At 37.1% G+C, this 25,104-nt stretch overlaps 1 long non-coding RNA gene across 1 annotated transcript in view; it reads right to left on the bottom strand.

The window, feature by feature from the left end:
- Window positions 1-24,571, bottom strand: part of LOC125753392 (uncharacterized) — a 36,801-nt gene extending 12,230 nt beyond the window's left edge. Inside the window, exon 1 of the long non-coding RNA XR_007405100.1 lies at window positions 24,357-24,571. This is a non-coding gene — a long non-coding RNA (uncharacterized LOC125753392). The remainder of the gene's footprint in view (window positions 1-24,356) is intronic.
- Window positions 24,572-25,104: the final 533 nt, after the last annotated feature.

The raw sequence follows: 25,104 nt of genomic DNA, 5'->3' as shown, positions 1-25,104 counted from the left end.
AAAAAACAGAAACAGTGAAATGCTATGAGACCAGAGTGGGTTTGAGTAAAGACACAATGCCTGACTTTGACAGGACAGGAGGCATAAGTGGAGCCAAGCCAAGGAGACAGAAATGGGCATAGCAGCACCCTGGGGAAACAAGAAGCAGATACTTCTTGTTTGAAATGAAATTAAAATACTAGTAGGCAGTCAGATTGGAAATGGGGCTGTGGTCAGATTTTTGAAGGACTTGGATGTTACTTCAAGATGATTAGACTTTATTCTGAAGACAAGGGGAATCATAGAAGGGTTGTGAGTAGAATATAATCATGAAGGCAGTACTTTGCCAAGGTGAGTCTGGCCAGGGTTAAAAAACTGGTCTGGAGGAAGTAGCCATCTCTGCTGGGATACTCTGCTGGATTGTGGGAATCCAGACAAGGGATGAGAAGGATCAGAAATAGGTCAATGAAAGGGGAAATGGAAAGAGAGGTGATAAAAAGGAAAACTTAAGAAGTTTAGACTAAGCAGGGAAGAGAAGTGGTAGAAACATAGACAAAGATGGCTTACTGGCTTCGGATATTTGAGGTTTAGGAAATACTTGTTGATTTGCAATTTGACAGGTGGCTCCTAGATGTAATGCTGTTGGGTCATATCTTGTACCTCCATGAACTGCTATGTAGTGTTCTATGCATTTAGTATTTATCTAACTGCAGAGCAAGCAAGTTAGATCAATGATTGCATCCACCAAGCTGTGCTTTCTTTCCTGAAGCCCCTAGTTTAGTGCCATACAAGGACCAAGTGACCAGTTAGTGAACAGCTATTCTGCAGTTAAATGTAAAGTCAAACCCTATGTTCTAAACCTGCCCTTTAAATTTACCAGGGTAAAGAGAAGAAGGAATTACTTATTTGTTTTAAAATAAAAGTCCTGAGCAAATGTTTCATTATTTTGGTGAATAAAGACAAATGCCTACAAAATTCCTGTTGTCTGAAAAATGGGGGTGCAAATACATCCCTCATAGATTGCCAAGGATTAAATGAGATGCATACAAACTACCTAGCAAGTAGTAAGCCAAAAAGATACGTCATTCGATTCTTATCTAATGAACTGAACAAGCATATGTGGGATTGAAAAACTCCATACATAATTTTATGGTGCCCACTATCTCTCCACTTACTCATTTATTGGGTGCCATAAAATAAGGGAAGTTCCAGGGTTATTCCAGATCACTCCAGGCAGAAGTGTTATAGATCTTATTTGCTCAGTGAGCCAGAATCCAGGGAGGGCCCAGCCTCAGAGATAATCGCACACTCAGGTTTCTGGCTCAGCCCTCACTTGTTCCTGCCTCTTTTACTCTTTGGCTCTGAGAGCATTGCCAATGGTGCATTAGAAGGAAGGACACATAATGATATTAAAGAAAATTTTCCAGAAAAGAAAAACACAGCCATCTGCATGTGATGTGACAGGTATTTTTTCATCAACATGAGAAAATCAGTATCACTATACTCAAATTCAACATGTCCACTACTGCCAGAACCCATGTTAGGTTAGGTCAAGGCACCCTATGTGAAGTCCATGGCCTCCTCTACTCAGGGTGCCTTCTGCCTGCTTCCCCTTTTGTATATCATGGTCAGACAAAGCTATTTAATAGGCCCCCAAGGAAACACTTTTACCTGAATGGAATCTAAATTCCACTGTTTCATTTCCCTTCATATATTCCATTCACAATGTTGATTCAACCATATTTTCTCGGGGGATCCCTGGGTGGCTCAGCGGTTTAGCGCCGTCTACAGCCCAGGGTGTGATCCTGGAGACCCAGGATCGAGTCCCACGTTGGGCTCCCGTCATGGAGCCTGCTTCTCCCTCCTCCTGTATCTCTGCCTCTCCCTCTCCCTCTCTCTCTCTCTCTCTCTCTCTATGTCTATCATAAATAAATAAATAAATCTTTAAAAAAAATCAACCATATTTTCTCATTTTCCAAGTGCAGCCTTAAGTGAAGAAGTGCACTGTTTATTGGACTTAAAGATCCAATAACTTACTTCCCTTCAATGCTTTGGCTACTGTCCTTACCCAAGATGACCCCTCTGTTGCCCCTTGCTTTGCTAAATTTATTCATTCTTCAAAATGCAGCCAAGACCTACTTCCTCCATGAAATCCTTTCTGGTGATTCCAGCCTATAGGCATGTCATCTTTTTCTGAACTGTACTTACTTACAGTGACAAAAAGTTTACCATTCTTTGTCTCTTGTTTCTTACATGTGTTTTTCCAACCAGACTGAAGTTGGGGTCCATGTCTTGCCCTCCAAATCACATTATCAAGATTGAAGGTAATGTCTCTATGACATTTAAAAATCCTGGGGCACCTGGGTGGCTCAGTGGTTGAGCATCTGCCTTTGGCTCAGATAGTTATCCTGGGGTCCTGAGATCAAGTCCTGCATCAGGCTCCCTGCAGGGAGGCTGCTTCTCCCTCTGCCTGTGTCTCTGTGTCTCTCTGTGGGTCTCTCATGAATAAACAAATGAAATCTTGGAAAAAAATAATCCTAACTCTGGTTCGGGGCTTTCAAAGTGACATCTTAGGGATCCCTGGGCGGCACAGCGGTTTAGCGCCTGCCTTTGGCCCAGGGCACAATCCTGGAGACCCGGGATTGAATCCCACGTCGGGCTCCCGGTGCATGGAGCCTGCTTCTCCTCTCCCTCTGCCTATGTCTCTGCCTCTCTCTCTCTCTCTCTCTCTCTCTCTCTCTCTGTGACTATCATAAATAAATAAAAATTAAAAACAACAACAACAACAACAACAAAGTGACATTTTAGAGACCTGACCAAGGGGCAGAAGCTTCTATCTTTTTCTTCTTCCCTACCTAGTCTCATTCTTGGCTTCTATCATAGAAGTTCTGATTTTAAATGCTTTATGTTTTGAGTACCTTGTCTTTGAAGAAAAGATTCCTAAGCTAAAGCTTGAGAACTACAGATTTCAGCAATTAGAAATACAAGAGTGAACTGACTAGTTACAGTGGCAAGGAGTATTGTAAATTGACCCATTTTCATTCATGACTATCTGAAAGCTGAAATACTCTGGCCAAGTCAAGTAGAGGATGGGGCTCAGCCCTTGGGAGATCTATCTCTCTGACAGGAAATGAAATATGTTCTTTGTAGGAAACTTGGAAAGCATAGAAAAGTATAAAGAAAATGAGTCATGTCTAATACCACCACCCAGTAGGAGATAATGCTAATCTTGGTGTACTTCTCAGTTTTCCCTTCATATACACTCACATGAATATAACTTGTCATCACTGAGATTATCCCACATGCTGAATTAGGTATCCTCTTTTCACATGCAATTATATTACAAGCACTACAGATCTTCTTAAATGTACTTGTGATCATTCATTACGATGGGTTGGTTTCCCAGGAAGCAGACTGTCTTGCTGGGATGCAGTTTGGCATGCAGGATATTTGTTAGAAATAATTGGTTCTTGGAATCCATAGCTGAAAAAAGGAAGAGAAGGAAGCAGGAATAGACACAGAGAGGGGTTGAGCCATGATGTAGGCCCAGCGAAGGCCTTACCCAACTTTATGGGCAACTCTGAAGCAGGGATGGCTCTGGAGTTGTCCTGGGTTGGAGTGAAGGGGCTGGCCTTTTAAATCCCTAAGGGGATCATGGATTGGTTTCATGCTGTCCCTGGAAGGATGCATTATCTTAGGCTAGATATGATCTTAGGTTCTTCAGCCCAGGCAGTCTTCAAAGAGAACTCATAGCTGAAGGCTGTCTTGGTGTAGCATTCCCAGAAGCCAGAAGAATAACTCCTTCATTCTCAAAGGGGGATCTGGGCAGCACATCACAGCCTTCGCTATACCCATAATACTACATGGTATGGCCAATTAACAATAATGGCTGAAATTGAGTATATATCTGTGACAGTATTGTGTTAGGTGATCTTATTTAGCCTACAACTACTCAAATGAAGTGATAATTGATGCTATCCCCTAATTGGGTTCCACAGCTGATAAGTGGGGGAGCCAGAATTTGGACCCCAGGTCTTTGTTTTGTTATACTTAAAAGAGTGGTTTCAGGTAAGAAATTGAGTTTTCTAGGAAAAAAAAAAATCTTATTACATATTGAAGAGATGAGAGAAGTATGTGGCACTTTCCTCTTTGAAATGACCTAGAAGGATGATTTTCAGGAGTAATAAAAATGATAGTTCCTAGCCCTTAGATTAGGAGCACTTAACCACATGAGGGCACATTTTTAGAAGCTGTGAATAAAGGACAATAGACACCACAAGGAGTTATTTGCAACAGGTTCCATTCACACTCTCATTTAAAAACACAAAGCAGCAACTACCAATTGATGTGGAATCTCCAAGTCAACCTGGCCCCTTTTTGTTACCATGCATGTAAATTATTATTTCTACTACATGTGAGAAGGGAGGGTAATGCTAGGGATGTAGGTGGCCATCCCAGATCCTTTTATGCAAAGCACATTTAGTGTTATTCTTATTTTTGAAAAGCTGTCTTGATGAAGAAACAATAAAAGTTAATATTTTATTCTTTATATCAATATAGATGTTAGGGCTTAGGGGGAAGGGTTAAATGCATCTTCCATTCTTACCATTTTACTTATTTTTTTTTTCACAAGCCTACCCAGTTTTTTCATATTTTTTAAACAAAATCTTCCTGAAAAGACAAAGGCTTTGCCAGTTTTTTGTATCACTCTATTTGTCATCCTAAAATTTTCCCCACATGTTGCTTATTAGTCCAAATGAATAGTGTTTCAGGGAGATTGCATTTATTTATTTATCATTTATTAATTTATTAATTTATTGATTTATTAATTTATCTATCCATCCATCCCACTTAAGCATCAGCACAAAAATTAAAATTCAGGATCAGTTATTGCTGGGGAGTGTTCACAGCAATGTAATGTGGTTGCCAAGCAACCTGTGGGCGGGCATTACAGAGAGGAAGAGAAAGTTCCATCAGCCAGCACTTCAATAGCAGTACTGGCTTTCATTGGAAACGTGCTAAATAATAGGGCCTTGCAATCTGCCTCCTTTAGCCCAAGTTGCTTACTTTTCTTCTTGAAAAGAAAATTAATCTAGTTTAGTGCTGGGTAACATTTCCAACCATACTTCCTCTGCCAGGCATTGAAATAAATAAATAGTTTCCTACTTTTTAATTTTTTTTTAATATTTTATTTATTTATTCATGAGAGACAGAGAGAGAGAGGCAGAGACACAGGCAGAGGGAGAAGCAGGCTCCACGCAGGGAGCCCCACATGGGACTCAGTCCCGGGTCTCCAGGATTCATGCCCTGGACTGAAGACGGCGCTAAACCGCTGAGCCACCCGGGCTGCCCTGTTTCCTACTTTGGAAATAAGAAAGTTCTGTTTTTGTTTTTTTATGTTTGTCTGTCTTTCTTTCTTTCTTTCTTTCTTTCTTTCTTTCTTTCTTTCTTTCTTTCTTTCTTCTTTCTTTCTTTCTTTCTTTCTTTCTTTCTTTCTTTCTTTCTTTCTTTTTCTTCTTTCTTTCTCTTTCTCTTTCTCTCTTTGCCTTCCTTCCCCCCCTTCCTCTCCTCTCCTCTCCTCTCCTCTCCTCTCCTCTCCTCTCCTCTCCTCTCTCTCCTCTCCTTTCTTTCTTTAAGAAAACACATTATTTACAGCCTGTTAACCCAGGATTGAGGCAAGAGATTGAAGAACTCAGAAAAGAGCATCCAGGACAGTACTTTATGAATCATAAACACCTTCACTCATCTTCTAGAAAGCTATGTTTAATAGTCTTAATTTGTTACCTGCTATTATTGAGATTCTGAAATACACAGACACACACACACATCGATGAGTCAGAATTGCCAATTTTGAGTGCCTCAAGTAAAAGAGGGTGGGGGGGGAAGGGGGGGGATAGAATAATCCTCTTTGTGCTTGAGAGGGAGATTTGAGAGTTGACCTAGGAAACAGACAGTGCTAGGGGAATTTGTCAACAGGTCTAAGAGAGCTACATTTCAACTGCAGCTCAGAGCCAGCATATCTCCTAATTGTCATCTGCTGACACATAAGGCTAAACACAGGCTTAACAGTACACCTTGCACAGAGTAGGTGCTCAGCAAACATCTTGGCACCACACAAATCTTCCTGTGCAGAGCCTGGATACAGGAAATCCTCTTGGAACAGCTGCACTCACTCATGGAGCTGTAGGGGAGCGTATTTTGGGCCTCACGTAATTTCCTGTCTTAGGGATGGAGAAATTGGACTAGCAGCCAAGGCTGGCAAGCTGCTCCTGGCTGAATGTGAACCAGGCTTAAGTTTTGTATCATCAAAACTCTCCTGTGCCTTTTCATTTGAGTGATTTCATTTTCATCTGCCTGCTGTATGTTTGCAAAGCTATTGAAAGTGGGTTCAGGGCTACCTTCAGAATAGCTTTAACAGGACTCCCACACTTTTTCAGATTTATAAAATTTGGTCCAGGCGAAGGATGCCAAGACACTCACTTGAGGTACTTCTTTGGAAATACCTCTCCTTTCCTTTCTTCCTTGCTGCTGCTAGTGGTAATTTACATCCCTTCTATCCAGAGCTGGGCATCAATCCAGGCTACTAACTGTGCTTCCTACTGACAGACTTCTACTCACCCAGTCTCCCCACTGTGTCCCCACATCCTTCCTTCCATGAGCTGTGGTTGGCAGAATCTTCTCCAGCTGTTCGTCCTTTCTCTTGAATACCGCATTTATCTGCTATTGCTTCCTAGGATCACATTGGCTCATTTCACAATCACAGACAACAGAACTCCCAGGTCACTGTGACTTAAAATGGGAACCAAGCCACCTTGGTGGTCTTCAGAGGGTTCCTCCAAGATCTAGAAGCCCTCAGAGTGAGAAACAGCACCCTGTAATTTTTCACTTGAATTTTCCACTGCATACAATTCTTGTACAATTGGATTTTTGAACTCCAGATAGTGTTTTACATTGATCTATTATAGGCAGTTACAGAGAAGAGGCACAACCAGGAGGGAGAGAGAGAGAAGAAATAAGGGCAAAGAGAAAAACATCCACGTGGATACCACCTTCAGTGGAAGCGTGAAGAAAGAGGGTCTGTGACGCAGGAAGCCCCTCAGGGCCTCCATGAATGATCTTAGAGCAGAAAACATGCTCTCAGATGATTAAGAGGTAATAGGCAGTAGAATAAGAGAATCTGTTCTGGAAAGAGATGTAGGCCCAGTGCAGGAGGATTTGGGTGAGTCTTCTGGGGTGAGAGAAGTGCCTATTAAAACCAGCAGGCCCTGATGGGCAAATCAGATTGTAGGAACTAGGAGCCCTCTTCCCTTCACTCTTCCTCCCACTTCAGACATTTTCCTTCCTTTCCCCCATCTCTAGAATATTTTTGGGTATCTTAGGTTTCTTTTTCTCTTTTCTTAATCAGTCAATCTCCTTCACCTCTCCCCCTTTTCCTCTCTTATCTTAAAAGAGGAATCGACAGATTGTTTTGCAATCTGTAGGTATTGACCTTTCAATAGGTTGAGAAACCAGTGTTGAGAGTTATAACAGCCATTTTTAAAACACTGAAGTAGAATAGAATACATTTAATAATATACAATACAATAAAAAAACATTGGAATGCCTTTTAGGGGTAAATTTTTGTTTCAGTTGTGTGTGTGGGCATGAATGTTATTATGAAAATTATTTCAAATTGTGGATTATGGTCAAGAAAAGTTGAAGGCTGCAGGGATATAATTTACAACTGAAGAAATCTGTTTATAATTTGTATAACTAATAAAATTTTTCCTGACAAGGACTTTCAAGAGGGCCATATTGGTAAAATTTTAGTATTTATTTCTTTTAATTTCTGCCCTAAATAAAAATAATCCTGAAGGTTGTTTTTGTTTTTGTTTTGTTTTGTTTTTTTTAGTATATGTGCTACCGAACAAGCACTCTGAAGTTTGTTTGTTTTTTTTTTTTTTTTAGATTCATTTATTTATTTGAGGGGGGGGCAGAGGAAGAGGGAGAGAGAGAATCTTAAGCAGACTGTCTCATTATCCAATACAATAGTCACTCACTACATATGGCTATTTAAATTTCTTGAAATTAAATAGAATGAAAAATTCAGTTCCTTACTCACACTAACCCCAATTCAAATGCTTAGTAGCCATATGTGGCGTTGGTTACTGGTTTGGACAGCAGAGATTAAGAACATTCCCATTTTAACAGAAAATTCAGCTAAACAACCTGGGCCTAGACCTCTCAATAGGCCAATATAATACAGATGTACATTTTGCTATGGTATTGAAAAAGGGATGACTAAATTTACACAGATGAAAAATGAGTTTTAAATAGAGAAAGTTGGATAATTATGGAAGTTGGTGAGTGCCAGCCTGTGGACATCTGGCAAACTCAGTCCTGGGAAGGAAAGGGGTGCACTATGTGAGAGCGTCCATCATTATGTAGGTGCTTCAGGGAGACATTGAACCAATGGAGCTGTTAAGTTACTGCTGGTCTCTGACCAATCTAGTCAATCTGTTAATTAGACCTGTGATTTGGGAAAAAGCAGAAGTTCTTTCTTGGGCTAACTACTTCATGCTTAACATCCTAAGGAAATAATCTCTTACAACAAACTGATATGCTGCAGGTCATCACAGTATAATTACAATAATGAAGAAATTGAAACAATGTGCAGTAACAGGTATTTGATAAACAGGTCATGGCACTATGTAACCACTGAAAATCGGATTTTCTAGGAATATTTACTGATGTGGGAGCATACTTAAATGAGAAATGAAAAACTATCTCAAAAAATTGTGTCTTTTTTCTGAGAGATGGGATTGTGGGTGATTTTTATATTCTTCATACTTTCCTATATTTTCCACATTGTTTACAATGAACATGTTTGTGCTTTTTTTTTTCTCTTTAAGTATTTCAGCATGTATTTTCTAAGACCAAGGATATTGTCTTATATAGCCACAGTAAAATTATTGAAATCAGGAAACTTAACATTGATACAGAACTATAATCTAATCCATGATACATACTCTCATTTTTATAGCTGTCATGGCCCCTGCCCATCCAGGATCAAAGCCAGAATAGCATGTACTATATTATAAAAAATAATAAACTACTTGTAAAATTTTAGATCAGATGGGATTTGAGTGTAAATAACTGTCAGGACAAAGGAGAGAGAGAGTATTCTCTTATAGGCTACCTCTGATTTTTCCTGCTTAAATCATATATACTATCTTTTGATGACTGTCAAGTGTTTTTGTTGTATTTTTATTATATGGTTACATATAGTATGTATCAAAGCATATTAAGACCATAATTTTGGGATCCCTGGGTGGCGCAGCGGTTTAGCGCCTGCCTTTGGCCCAGGGCGCGATCCTGGAGACCCAGGATCGAATCCCACGTCGGGCTCCCGGTGCATGGAGCCTGCTTCTCCCTCTGCCTATGTCTCTGCCTCTCTCTCTCTCTCTCTCTCTTTCTCTGTGACTATCATAAATAAATAAAAATTTAAAAAAAAGAAAAAAAATAAGACCATAATTTTTTGGTGCACATCTGATAAAGTTTTTATTTTATAGTGAGTAAAGGGTAAAGATTCACTCATTTACTTGTTCAATCATTCATTCATTCAACAAGAATTATTGAGTACCTGCTATGATCTAGACAAAACACAGGCTTGAAATCAAGTTATTTTCAAATCGTAAATTGTAAGTTCAAAATTTGGAGCCTATCATCATATTGGTAGAACTGTGCATAAATTTATCATCTTTGGCCAATAATGAGCTATCTGTTGCTGAAGAAAACCCACACTCATACACACATACATACACACATACACACAGAATAAGATCCCATACTCTCAGCGGGATGAATTTAATTTAAACCCACACAATCTTAACTAGATGAAATCCTACATCTTGATATGTGCCTGGGCAAAAGGACTCACTTAAATCAATTGCTTCCATGAAAGGAATATTCTCATTTTTTAGTTATATAGGTTTTATTTTTAGAAAGCATCTATTTAGAAAATGGCTATTAATCAACTTATTGAGGTGTAATTTTCTTACAATAACATGCATAAATATAGTATAAATAAAATATATCCATTGATGAGTTTAGACAAATGTAGATACCAGTGTGTCACCACTCAATCATGATGCTGAATATCTCCATCAGCCAGTAGAGTTTGATCCTGCTGCCCTAAGGCCAAACACACCTCCCACTTCATCCCCTCATTCTTGCCCTAGGAAAGGTGATTCTATCACAGTGGAGAAGTTTTTCAGGTTTTAGAATTTTTTATAAATGGAATTATGCAATTTATACTCTTTTGTGTCATTCACATAATGGTTTTGAGAGTCATCACATTGTGGTGTCAGTATTTTGCTCCTTTGTATTATTGAGTAGTATTCCATTGTATGAAGTTACCAGTTTGTTTATTCACTCATGTAAGAAACATTTGGATTGCTTCCAATTTGGGGCTAATTATGGGTAAAGCTGTTATACACATTCACATACATTTCTTTTTGTGGATATATGTTTTAATTTCTCTTGGATAAATAACTAGAAGTGCAATTGCAGAGTTATAAGGTATATAAACATTTAACTTGCTAAAATACTACAAAATTATTTTCCAAAGTAGTTGTACCATTTTACACACCCACTGACAATGAGTGAGAATTCCAGTTTCTCTGCATCCTCATCAACATTTGGTAATTGTTAACCTTTTTACTTTTATGGATTCTAGTGAGAGTGTAGTGGTATCTCATTGTAATTTGCATTTCTTTGATGACCAGTGGTATTGATTATCTTCTATTTCTGAGCTCCGTTTAATTTGTACAACTTATTTTTAAATGGCTGTTCTACTCTTTTGCTTATTTCCTGCCTCCCACCTCCCCACCGCTGGATTGCTTCTTTCATTAAGTTGTACAAGCTCTTTATATAATTTTGATACAAGATATTTTGTCAAATATATATATTGCTAATGTTTTCTCTCAGCCTGTGGTTTATCTTTGCATTTTCTTTTTTATTTTAAAGAGTATTTATTTATTCAGAGAGAGAGAGAGAGAGAGGCAGAGACAGAAACAGGCTCCATGCAGGGAGCCCAACGTGGGACTCAATCCTGGGTCTCCAGGATCACACCCCGAGTTGCAGGTGGTGCTAAACCGCTGCGCCACCAGGGGTGTCCTATCTTTGCATTTTCTTTTGAGGAGTAGAAGTTCTTGATTTTGGTGGAGTATGGTTTCTCACTCTTTCCTTTTATGGTTAAAGCTTCCTATTTCTTAAGAATCTTTGATGACTCTGAATCATGAAGATATTCTCCTGGAGTCTTTCTTCTAGATGTTTTATTGTTTTAGCTGTTATGTGTATGTCTATGATCCATTTTGAATTAATTTTTGTATAGGCTATGAGATAAGGGTTGAGATAGTTTCTTCCGTATTCAACATCCAGTTGCTCCAACATCATTTGTCTGAAAGGTTATCCTCGCTCTATTAAATTGTCTTGGTACTTTTGTCAAAAATCATCTGACTATATATTTCAATTGTATAAATGTAGGTATAATTAAGCACTTGTATATTTAAGCATTAATATATTTTTGTATTTTTTAACCTAAATGTATAGCAACATCAAAAACTAAATCAAGATGCTACTAGCCACAGGAAATTGAAGTGAAAACTTTGGAGGTGACTTATCTCCAATTTGACAGGCTAATCATGAATATTTATGAGCTTTGTCCTTCTGTTAGGAAGACAATAGGTAGAACCCATGACATTTTTATTGTTTTATTGAATTATCTTATTAGTTTATGTACTTACATATGAATTTGAGGAATATTGTACTGAATAATACCTTTTTAAATTGAGTCAGAGTATGCATTTTTAAAATTTAAGCCATTATTTTTCCTTAAAATTTAAATTTAGCCAAGCTATTAGGAAAATTGTAGACTGGGATTGTTTTGGTGTTTTGGCTTAAGTCTTGAATGTATTCAGGCTTTGGTTGGTTACTGGAACTGACATAGAAAATAATCAAGTAGAGTTCATTGAAGCACATTTCATACTAAACTCCTCATTCTGTGATGCTCCTTAATACTTCCACATGGAGATTCCATGACAGGTACATATTCCCTGAGTCAAACTTAAGAGTGGATCCTGAAACCATGTGGATCTATTCCTGTGCCCTTCACCTAATTCTGCCATTCCTCCAAATCCTGAAAGTACTGACGATCGAACCCATCATGCTTTGACATAGAACCCAACATGCTCATGATAAAGGTCTGGAGGAAGCCTTCCTGATGGATCTGCACAACACCCCTTAAGCCACCAGTGGCCCTTTCTGTGGAGCCAAAGGGAAAGTGGGGAGAAGAGAGTAGGAGAGTGTAGGGGAGCATTTGATCTCTGCTCTAAAGCAAAACATGGTTGGTAAGGTTGTAAGTCATGATTAAATGCTGCAATTACTTTACTCTTTTTTAAAATACCCACTGATATGGGATGCCTGGGTGGCTCAGTGGTTGAGTGTCTGCCTTCAGCTCAGGCCATGATCCTGGGGTCCTGGATGGAGTCCCAGATCAGGCTTCCCACAGGGAGCCTGCTTCTCCCTCTGCCTATGTCTCTGCCTCTCTGTATCTCTCATGAATAAAGAAAATATTTTAAAAATAAATAAAATAAAATAAAATACCCACTGACTTAATTCAGCAAGGAAGATTGGTCCAAAGTAAGAAAGAACTCAAAAGTTGGTGTCAGAAGACTTGGGCTGGAGAAGCAGTTCTTTTGCTTGCCTCATTGTATACCCATGAATAATAGGAATGATACCAAATGACACACAGTGTTGTTATGAGTATCAAATAGGAGCACCCTGCAAATTGCAGTATTTAAATTTGAAGTATCTTTCCTTCAGTAGCTCCCAAAGTTGCTGACATTCAAATCTGAGTCATTATTTAAATAGGCTCTGTTGAAATCAAGTGCATAATGACTTCTGTTGTTTGCTGGATTCACTCTCTAAAAGCTCATCAGCAAACATTTGCCTGCTGAATGATTCCCCTGCAACCTTGAAATACATTACAGTAGTTTCTACAAAGGATGGTTACTAGGAGCCTAAGTCATAGTAAACTTGTGTTTTGTTAAGGATTAGTACTTAGGCTGCAGAAGCATTCAAAATACTGTCAAAACCAAGGCTAGTTAATAGTGTATCTTTGTTTATGGCATAAAAACAAAAGGAGGGATCCCTGAGTGGCGCAGCGGTTTGGCGCCTGCCTTTGACCCAGGGCGCGATCCTGGAGACCCGGGATTGAATCCCACGTCGGGCTCCCGGTGCATGGAGCCTGCTTCTCCCTCTGCCTATGTCTCTGCTTCTCTCTCTCTCTCTCTCTCTCTGTGACTATCATAAATAAATAAAAATTAAAAAAAAAAAGTTTAAAAAAAAAAAAACAAAAGGAAAACTCTTTCCCAAGAGGCTACATAAACACCTTACTTCAAATATTATAAAATAGACATTATTACATCTTCTCCCCATTACAAGCTAATTTCAATAAATATTTTGTTGTTAACCATTTTTCCCTAACTATCATAGTAATGCAAACACATAATGGAAAACTTAGAAACTACATATATATATATAAAATTGAAACTAAAAATCACCTACAATTTATCCACCTGGAAATAGAACAGATTAATGAATAGTTTGTAGTCATTCATACTCAAATATATGTTTTTGGAAAATTTATAAATTATTATTGATATAGTCTTGCATGTTACTTTTCCCCCACTTAATAGCATACACAAATTCCAATGTCAAAGATTATTCTCAGAAAAAATAATTTTGAAGTCTGCTGATACTTTATCTGAACTTAGATGCCTAAAAATTATTTACATATTTATTTTCCCCAAAATATTTATACTAAGTTAAATTTATAAACATTAATTTTTATCTACTTAAATTTGTAAATGTTAAATTTGAGTTGTTAAAGGGATTATAAATGCTGTTTAGAGTAAGGAAAATAGAATACATATGCTCAGAAACATGCATGAGTTTTTAGAGTAGGCCACACATTCCCAATGGGGACAATAACCCTCCAATAGGAGCAAATATTGGTCTGGGGGGATGGAAAAAGGGGATTTATTCTTTTTTTTTTTTTTTAAGATTTTATTTATTTATTCATGACAGACAGAGAGAGAGAGAGAGGCACAGACACAGGCAGAGGGAAAGGAAGAGAAGCAGGCTCCATACAGGGAGCCTGACAGGGGACTTGATCCCAGGTCTCCAGGATCACACCCAGGGCTGAAGGCGGCGCCAAATCGCGGGGCCACCAGGGCTGCCTGGGGATTTATTCTTAAAATTAAAATTTCATGAGGGAGAGGGACAATTAGGAAAAAGTCTAAAAAAGTTTCTTAGGGGAGATGATCATGAAAAATTTTGCCCTGTAATTCTGCAGGGCAATTTACTTGATTTAAACCGAAGCTCCTATCACATAGGTTTCCTCTCTAACATGTATAATCTTCTGAGGTAATACTATAAGTTCTACCTGACTTTAGATTGCCATTTCATTTGAGTACAAGATGCAGAGGAAAGAATCATGCAAAATAAATTGAGGTTGAATTAAGTTTTCTAAATATTACAATTATATTAAGTAGTATCACTGTATTATAAAATTCTTCTGTCAAAAGGAAAACACAGAATTAATACCTTTAATGCATGGAACCCAGAATTAATGATTTACTTCTAGCTTAAAACTCAGAATGAATTATTTACCTTTTAAAACAAGATATCAGGGATTTTCTTTATATTTTAATTTGACACACTTCAGTGGTTTTCCTGAAGTGTGAATTCTCATTTCATACACAAGTCCAAAAATTAAAAAGACACCATCAACACAAGAACAAAAATGCAGAAAATTGCATTGACTTGGGTTTAAAAAAAGCTTAGTTGAAATATAATTCACACACATAAAATTTATGCTTTTAGAGAGTTTATCCTTTAGAAGATACAGTGGGTTCTAGTACATTTACAGAGTTGTACAATCATCACCACTATCTAATTTCAAAACTGACAACCCAAGAAGAAACCCCATACACATTGGCTGTCACTCCCCAACTCCTCTTTTCCCACAGCCCCTACAACTACTATTCTACTGCCTTTGTAGTAGGATGAAAATCAGAGATTTTCCTCTCCTGTTTCCTATAAATGGAATAATACAAGATGTTACCCTTGTGAGTGACTTTGTTCATTTAGCATGTTTTCAAAGTTCATTTGCATTGTAGCATGTATCAGTATTTATTCCTTTTTATAGCTGAATAATATTTCATTGCATGGACGTACCACTTTTGTTTATCCATTCATCAGTTGGAATTTGGATTATTTCCGTGTTTTGGTTTTTTTTTTTTTTTAATTTTTTTTAAATTTATTTATGATAGTCAGAGGGGGGGGGGAGAGAGAGAGAGAGAGAGGCAGAGACATAAGCAGAGAGAGAAGTAGGCTCCATGCACCGGGAGCCCGACGTGGGACTCGATCTCGGGTCTCCAAGATCGCGCCCTGGGCCAAAGGCAGGCGCCAAACCGCTGTGCCACTGAGGGATCCCTTGGTTTTTTTTTTTAAAGATTTTAGTTATTTATTCGTGAGAGACACAGAGAGAGAGGCAGAGACATAGGTAGAGGGAGAAGCAGGCTTCCCACAGGGATCCCAATGCAGGACTCTATCCCAGGACCCCGGGATCACACCCTGAACCAAAGGCAGAGGCTCAACCGCTGAGCCACCCAGGCGTCCCTCCATGTTTTGGTTATTATGAATAATGTTGTCATGAACATCTGTGTATGGCTTTTCATGTAGACGTATGTTTTCAATTCTTTTGGGTGCATAATTAGAAGTGGAATTGCTAGGTTATATGGTAACTCTGTGATTAACATTTTGAGGAGCTATCAAACTGTTTTCAAAAGTGACATGTATAATCCCACTAGCAATGTGTGAAGGTTGTAATTTTTCTACATCCTTGTCAATACTTGTTATTGTCTGTTTTTTTTTTTTTTTTTTTTTTTTTTTTAGTCATCTTAGTGGGAATGAAATGGTATCTCATAGTGGTTTTGATTTGCATTTCACTAATGAATAATGACGTTGAGCATCTTTTCATGTGCTTACTGGCCATTCATATATCTTCTTTGGAGAAGCGTCTATTCAAATCCCTTTCCATTTTCTAAATTGGGTTATTTGTCCTTTAATTGTTGAGTTATGAGAGTACTTTATATATTATGGATACAAGTCCCTTATCAGATATACAATTGGCAAATATTGTCTCCCACTCCCTGGATTGTCTTTTCACTTTCTTGATAGTGCCTTTTGAAATACAAAATTTTAAATTTTGACCAAATCCTATTTATCTATTTTTTCTTTTATCATTCGTACTTTTAATGTCATATCTGAGAGAACAATGCTAAACCCAGGTCACAAAGATTTACTCCTGTATTTAATTCTAATAGTTTGATAGTTTTGCTCTTATATTAGGTCTTTGATCTATTGTTTAAAAGATTTTATTTATTATTTGTTTGAGAGAGGGAGAGGGAGAAGCAGGATCCCTGCTGAGCAGGGAGCCTGATGTGGGGCTTAATTGCAGGACTCTACAATCATGACCTGAGCTGAAGGGAGACACTTAATTGACTGAGCCACCCAGGCACCCTGGTCTTTGATCCATCCTTTTTTTTTTTTTCCTTTGATCCATTCTTGAGGGAATTTTTGTATATGGTATAAATTAAGGTCTGACTTTATTTTTTGCTTGTGGATATCCAGTTATCACAGCACCATTTGCTGAATGATGGGTTTTGATTCAAGATACAATAATGTATTCTATTCCTTAAGTAGGAATAGGATAGTCTGTGTTCCGGTGAGGGAGTGTTTTTAAAAGGAGAGGTAGCAAACCCTGTGAAGTGCAACAGAGAAGGAGTTCCAATAAAGAGGCTCTAGAGTTACCGTCAGGGTATCATTGGCAAGCTTTGAGGTAAATCTCAATAATTGTTCATTGTAATGATTAATTCTATGTCAATTTGGGTAGGCTACAGTACCCAGTTATTCAATTGAACACTTATCTAGGTGTTGCTCTGGACATGTTTTATAGATATATACTCAATTGATTTTAGGTAAAGGAGAATATCTTTGATAATCTGGGTGGTCCTCATAAACATCAGTTGAAAGACTTGAAGAACAAAATTAAAGTTTACTTAAAGAAGAGATCTAGGATGCCTGGGTGGCTCAGCGGTTAAGCGTATGCCTTTGGCTCAGGGCGTGATCCTAGAGTCCTGAGATCGAGTTCCACATTGGGCTCCCTGCGTGGAGCCTGCTTCTCCTGCCTATGTCTCTGCATCTCTCTCTCTGTGTCTCTCATGAATAAATAAATAAAATCTTTAAGGAGGAGAAGAAGGAGGAGGAGGAGGAGGAGGAGGAGGAGGAGGAGGAGGAGGAGGCGGAGGAGGAGGAAATCCAGCCTGCCAGTTTACCCTATGGGATTTGGACTCACCAGCCCTATAGCTACAGAGGTCGATGTCTTGAAATCTCTCCCCAGATGCCTGGGTGGCTCAGTGGTTGAGCACCTGCTTTTGGCTCAGGTTGTGATCCCAGGGTCCTGGGATGGAGTCTTGCACCGGGCTCCCTGTGGGGAGCCTACTTCTCCCTCTGTCTGTCTTATCTCTCTGCCTCTCTCTCTCTGTGTCTCTCATGAATTAATAAATAAAATCTTGAAAAAAAAATCTCTCTATCTTCATATATACACATTATATAATATTTTATATCAATTTATATAAAACCTGCCTATGTATATGTTGCATATTATGTATATTATATACCTTATTATACAATAATATACATGTTATTTAATGCATTAATAATATAGTTATACATTAACATTATATAACATGGTATTATGAATGTATAATTCATATATTACTAATGACAATTCATATATTAATTTATGTGTACTTTAATACATATTAGCATATATTACATTATATATATTCTTTCTATATATATCAACTACTGGTTCTATTTCTCTGCTAGAAACCTGGACTGATAAGGTAGGAGAACCCAGGGAGAACTGAGGCTGATGTACAGAAATTCTCTTGAGAAGTTTGCAAATAAAATAGATGGGGAGAGGGGATCCCTGGGTGGCGCAGAGGTTTGGTGCCTGCCTTTGGCCCGGGGCGCGATCCTGGGGACCTGGGATCGAATCCCACGTCGGGCTCCCAGTGCATGGGGCCTGCTTCTCCCTCTGCCTGTGTCTCTGCCTCTCTCTCTCTCTCTCTGTGACTATCGTAAATAAAAAAAAAAAAAAATAGATGGGGAGAACAGAGGATAGAAAATAAAGTATTTTTGAAAAAAAAAAAAAAGAAAATAAAGTATTTTTGAGAAAGATGAATATTTGAGCAAGAGAAGTGTTCTCAGCTAGTTGAATCTATAATGTCATTCTTTGTTTATATTTAATAAGTTTTTTTAATCATAAATAGATCTATCATTTTAATCTCTCTTCTTTTTGTAGTATTGCATCCATGTAGTTTAAGTGTATAATCTGATGCTATAATTTTTAAGGTTGTCCCATTAAAAAGTTATTTCCTTCACTGAATGCCAGCCACCGTAATTGCATGCTTAATAACAAGTAATTATTGGGATGCCTAGGTGACTCAGCAAGTTGGGCATCTGACTCTTGATGTCCATTCCTGTCTTGATTTCAGTGTCATGAATTCAGGCCCTGTGTTAGGCTCCACGCTGGGCATGGAGCCTACAAAAACAAACAAACAGAAACAAACAAACAAAAACAAAAACAAAACCCAAGTAATTATCAATCAGCTCCATAACATTTTCCTTGTAAACTCCTTCTTTTGTCATGTTGGCAGACATAGAGAAAAAGAGTCTTCTGAGGGGAAAATTATAAAAACAAAGACTAAAAATTGTAACTTGGTAGCCATGAAATCATGGTATCATGGAATCAATCATGGAACAACAGGATTATGAAATTTATGCTTTTAGCAAAAAATAAATGACTTGGTTTACTTTGGTGCAGAACTGGACATAGTATTTTACAAACAATTTGGCATATGTTGACACCATTTGACTATATATCTTCTAGCTCCTATTATGCTCCTGCTGACTGCATCCTAGGGCCATGTTGGCTTTGAAGAAAATCATTTTTTTTTCTTTTTTTTATGGTAGTCACAGAGAGAGAGAGAGAGAGAGAGAGAGAGAGAGGCAGAGACACAGGCAGAGGGAGAAGCAGGCTCCATGCACTGGGAGCCCGACGTGGGATTCGATCCCGGGTCTCCAGGATCGCGCCCTGGGCCAAAGGCAGGCGCCAGACCGCTGCGCCACCCAGAGACCCCCAAGAAAATCATTTTTTTGATGAGTGTCAGGTTTACTGGGCTACTAAAAATATGTAGTTAATAAATTAGGGAAACTGTTGGGTATCATCACATAGTTTTGTTCCAGAAGAACTCCATAAAGTTAATATACAAGCATCCAATTTATGTTTTCTTGAGCCCAGTGACTTCCAATGTTTTTTATATCTTACATATTATAGTGTCATGCTCAATTGTTAATATGATAACATTTGTCAGAGAAGACTATTGTAACTGGTTACTTACGTTATATTCTAAATGTACTCTTCCTAATGATTTTCAGTAGTTACTCTTTGGGAGAATAGGCAAAACAGAGGCTACCCATGGAAGAAGCTTTTTAGAAGGGCTGACTTCTATTGGCATGGTTAGATTAAATGGATTTAACAGACTTAAATCTTGTTGCTGCTTGATATATTTTCATTGTGACAACTTCTATGGAAATAACTAATACTGGCTAAGCCACAAAATTATATTGAAATATAATTTTTAAAAATTTTTAACAGAAAAGGTAGATATTATGAAGTTATTTATGGCAACGACTCTAGTCTACCTATCTTTTTTATTGCCACCAGTAGTATAGGAACTGGTACATAGTAGGCATTCAAAAATGTTTGATGAAGAAAATAACCAATAAATTAATTAGTTGGAATAATTGGCCAAAAAATATCCTTATGATCTAACATTGGCAGTAATAAGTAGTTTTTAATCAGGTAACAGGTTGATATGAAGTCTGACCTTCAAGTATATAACTGAATGCATGCTTGACTCAGAGACCAGATTAAAATTAAGTATAATGGAAAATTAGAGACCTGTTCTGAAGTAGTAAGAACTCATTTGTGGAGGTATTTGGGAGTGACTAAAGGAAAGAAAGCTCAATGGCTTCATCTAGTCATCCTCCTTACAGCAAACTGTAGGGTGATTTAATAACTGTGCATGCATTTTTCTCTTGAGGAAAATCATATTTCCATTGTTTGAGAAATTGAACATTATGCTCATGTGGTCGACTCTTTCTAATTGCAGGAAGTAGATTTGCTACGGATGCATTCTGGTTTTCTATAAAAACATCCCACTTTCATTAATTACCATTTCTGCCACTATTAACCTCTCTTCAGTTCCAGCTCCAGAAATGGGTAGTTCACTGTAGGTTTTGGATTTTGCAAAAGACATTAAAGACTTAGAGAGCAATCTTGTCAGTCTTTCATTTGGCACCTTTATTTAAGCAAGATATTACATGGAGTTGCCTAATGGTTAGTCACAACAGGTCTAACCTGCTTGAGATATGTTTGTCTAAAAGTTGTTCCCTTTCAATTGTTAGCCCCCATCAGTAATGTCTGTACAATAATCAAGATGCATTTCCAGAGCATCAAAATTAATCTGTAGTAAAACTGGCTCCACTTCTAGAAAAAAATACTTTTTATTTGATCTTTTCATTAAAAATGTAGGAACAGAAAACATGCATGGCTGAATTCAAAAGGAAATGCAAAGTATAAGAAATTGTTCCCACTTCTTTTTTTAAAAAGATTTATTTATTTTATTTTAGAGAGAGGGAGAGAGAGAGAGAGAGAGCAAGCATGAGTAGGAAGGTCAAAGGGAGGGAAAATCTCAAGCAGATTCCACACCAAGCAGAGTATGATGCAGGACTAAATCTCATGACCCAGAGATCATGACCTGAGCCTAAACCAAGAGTGGGACACTTAACTGACTGTACCACCCACGTGCCCCAAAATTGTTCCTACCTTTAAGGAATTAAAAATCCAATTAGTTGTTTTCTCTTACCTGTAGAGAAGTTAGGCTAGCCCCTTTATTGAGTTTATTTTGAAAAAGCCCATCAAAAAAAGTATAATTTAAATCTGAGAATATGATTATAAAAGGGAAGAATCAGGAATAATTTAAGGATATTTGTTATCATTGCTAATTTACATTGTTCCAGAGGTCTAAACCAATGTAATAAAATAAGAAAAAATATATAATAATACAGTTTTTTAAAAAATTAACAAATATAGAAATGTACTTGTATCTTTGAATGTGGGTAGAAAACTACCTGAGAGGGTACATGCTAAACTCCTAAAAGTGGTTGTTTTGAGAGATGGGACTATGAAGTGGAGGGGAAATGGACTTTTACTTGTTTTTCTCTCTACATTTTAGTGTAGCCTGAACTTTACATTTTACAACAAATATGCATTAATTCATTGCATTTTTAAGTTAAGACAAAATAACACAATCATGAAACAGTATCTCAACAATCCAGAAAGAGAAACTAAATGGGTTAACAAGACAGAAATTACATCAGAAGCAAAGTTTTAAGAGCCGGAGGATGGAGTCATAAATTGGAGAGCTGGTGATGTGAGAGCATGAAATGATGAATAAAATAGACAAGTGGAAAGATTGGGGATGCATCTGTGACAGTAAGCTTTTACCATGAAATGTGGTGTCTTCATGTGATTAAACGATCATGAGACTGACAATATGAAAGTACATAAATAATTTCCTTTCTGTGTCTCCACAGGGAAACAGTATAACCTAATTTAGATTTTCTACATGTGTTTTTTATTAACAAAATTTAAATCTATGGAAAAAACTTTAAAAAGGTACAATGAACATTTGTATATTCTTCATCTAATATCACCAGTTAACATTTTGTTCTTACTCTCTCTGTATTTTTTTCTTTCTTTGAATCATTTGAAAGTTTCAAATATCATGACATGTCACCTCTAAATATTTCTTCAGGTACATAACGCATATAACTATCAAATCATAATAATAACTGTTGGTTTTATACTTTTGCCTGCCCTTTTCTAAATGCTTTACATACATTAGTTCGTTAATCTTTACAACAACGCTTGTGAGAGATATGATTGCTCCATTTTATTAATGAAGACCAAGTTGGGATTCAAGTCTTAATCTGCCTAACTCCAAAATCCATGCTTAAAACCACAAGACAGGATTTAGTTAAGGGCTAAAATGAGTGAAACAACAAGTTTCCACTGAACTTTAGAAGAGGGAACAATCATGGCAGAACAGAGTGGTTTAGAAATGTTTTCTAGAAATGGTTACCTTTGGACTACACTGGATGGAATCTATTTTCTCTCTTTTACTTTGTTGGGAAGATATGTCCTAAAAGCACTGAGATTTATAATTCATTTTCCCTTTTTATTTTCTAAACTGAAATTAACTATTTTTAAACATTTACTTCTCAACTTTTCCTTATGTATGATTGCAATGTCATACTTTTCCAATAAAGGCTTTTATAATATGTATTATATGAAATTTATTTTATCTTGGTGGCATTAAGTATTTTCATGATGGTAAATAATAGATTACTATAAAAGAAATTTCTGTGAGTAGCTGTATGGAGAATTTTTAAATCATAAGAACTGTCATAGCAGGTCTATTTCTAACGTATATAGAGATGTTATGTGTGCAAATATATCATCAAGAATGCATAAGATCAAAAGTGTGAAACTAAATACAGTTCATAACTCAACAAAACAAGAGTGAAGTTGTGCCAAAACAACTTTGCTCTTCATATTTCCCTTTGCAGTAACATTTAAGGGATTATTTCCGAAAATGTTCATGAGTCAGAAGTGGGGAATGAGTAATACCATACTTTGGACTTTATGAATGTTTTACTGCTGAAGGGACATTATCTAGTTTTTTCAATAAGGCGATGAGGTGCTACTTCATCCTCAGAGTCCTAACTGGTTTATTTGGAGAAACTTGGATATAATTTGAACAACCAAGTTACTGGCACTTTCTGAATTTAGCACTCAGTTTTCTTAAAATGTTCTTTAATACTTTAATCTCATTTGTACCTGGGTAGACATAACTCCTGGGGGCTGAGGGTTACAATAACCTTAGAATAGGTCAACAAGATTCTTTAGTAAATAGAAAAATAAGGTTGGATTGATTCATTCAAAGCCAGAATATGCATGGAAATATATTAAATGGTGAGTTGACATTTCAATTTTCTTTGTGAATTTTTAAACTTTATCATGATGAAAAGGTCAATGAAAAATATTTATCATGGGGCCCATGATGGGGATGAATTTTATGTCTTTCAATTTGTACTGGAATTTGGAAGTCTTTAAATTTTATTCCTCTGTGTATTTCTTCTCCTCATTGCCAGATTTCCCCCACAGAGTATAACATTTTGGCTCTTATTATGAATGAATCAAGAAATTTTTTAAAAGGGCCAGGACTGAATTGAGGTGCCATATTTTAAACCAGTAGGGTCATGCCATTTTAATTCCTCAATTAGACACTTTTTACTGAGCACAAACTGTGTTTCCCACACTGGAGTTGGAAAAGTGAGCACCAATCATTTCCCCCCCCCCCCCCGCCCCTTCACACAGATTTTGCAGATAAGCCTTGTTTTCGCATTTGGCACACTCAGACTGTAGTATTGTGATCCTGGCATACACTTACTGATGGAGAGAACGATAAGAATCTTTTCAGAGAGACCACACTTTTAACCTGCTAAAAGAGAACAAGGTTTTTCAAGGTACAATAAGACACATCCCCTAAATTGCATAAGGGGGAAAGATTTATTTATTTATTTATTTATTTATTTATTTATTTATTTATTTATTTTGAAAGATTTAATCTAAACTTAACTATGTCATTTTGTTACAGTGAGAACCTAAATTACACAAAGACCTATTTTTTAAAACAATGTTCACAGCAAAATGTTTTCCCTCCAAATACGTAGCTTGCAAAAGCTAAAATGGAACAGGGGCTACGTTCTGGCTTTAGGAAAGAATCCATAATAAATTAATGAATCATATTTTTCTCTTTTCTTCATTAGTTCCAGATATGACTCATGTCACCATTATGGACTAAGCATGCATGGGCTAAAGAATAAAAATAAGATTTTGAAATATATATTTTTTTGAAAATCCAAGAAAACCATCACTAACTTACATCACTGATCACATTAGAACCTCTTCTCTAAAACAAATATAGACTTTTAAGAATGGACTTACTGTTTTGTCATGAAGAAGAATGCTAGTTTTTGACAATGCCAGGGGAGAAGACAATTGTACTTACTATAGCAGCATCATAGGAATGTAGCTCGTTGTGTTGGCATCTGTCTTAGCCCAATTCTGGTCATCAATTTTGTCAGCAATTTATTTGAAGACATAAAATTATCCCTTTTCTGGTATAAAAGTGGTACAAACAGTATAAAACTGAAACAGGACTAGCTAACAAATAGGTAACAGAATTGGAATTGGACTTTATTATGACAGATAAGAAATCTACAGATAGAATGTCTAGGGGTAAGTGCATATTTCTATTCTCAGGTTCAAAAACTTAATTGCAAACTCAAAGTGTGGAGATGTCCTAAGTGTTAAGAGAAACATTAACAATTTAGCGGGGGATTATTATGCTGATGAAGGTTTTGAAAAATATTTTATATTCATTCATTCATTCACTCATTCACTCATGTACTTAATGATAGTATGCTGAAAATAGCCCAGAATTCCTTGCTCTCAAAAGTTTACATTTTGATTTGGAAAGATAAACTCATAACTTATCATTGCTGAACAATGTGAGAAATGGTAAAAGAGAGGGTTGAACAGTTTTGCAGAAGCACAGAGAAGGGAACAACTTCTTTGGAGTTAACTTCAGAAAGGAGTTGGCTTTTGAACTGGAATTTGAGGCTTAAGTAGAAGTTTACTGGAAAGAGAAGAGGATGAAGGGAGGAGAATATGTGGAAGGAAAAGAGGGTGTTTTGATCATAGAGTGCACATTGCACGTGTTGGGAGTTGAGACCCAAATCATAAGCAGGAGCCCA

The sequence above is a fragment of the Canis lupus genome, chromosome 23 (genome assembly GCF_003254725.2).
Source record: "Canis lupus dingo isolate Sandy chromosome 23, ASM325472v2, whole genome shotgun sequence".
In the NCBI taxonomy this organism is placed as follows: Eukaryota; Metazoa; Chordata; class Mammalia; order Carnivora; family Canidae; genus Canis; species Canis lupus.
The sequence above is the reverse complement of the archived record's forward strand: the minus strand, read 5'-3'. Positions and strand labels throughout refer to the sequence as shown.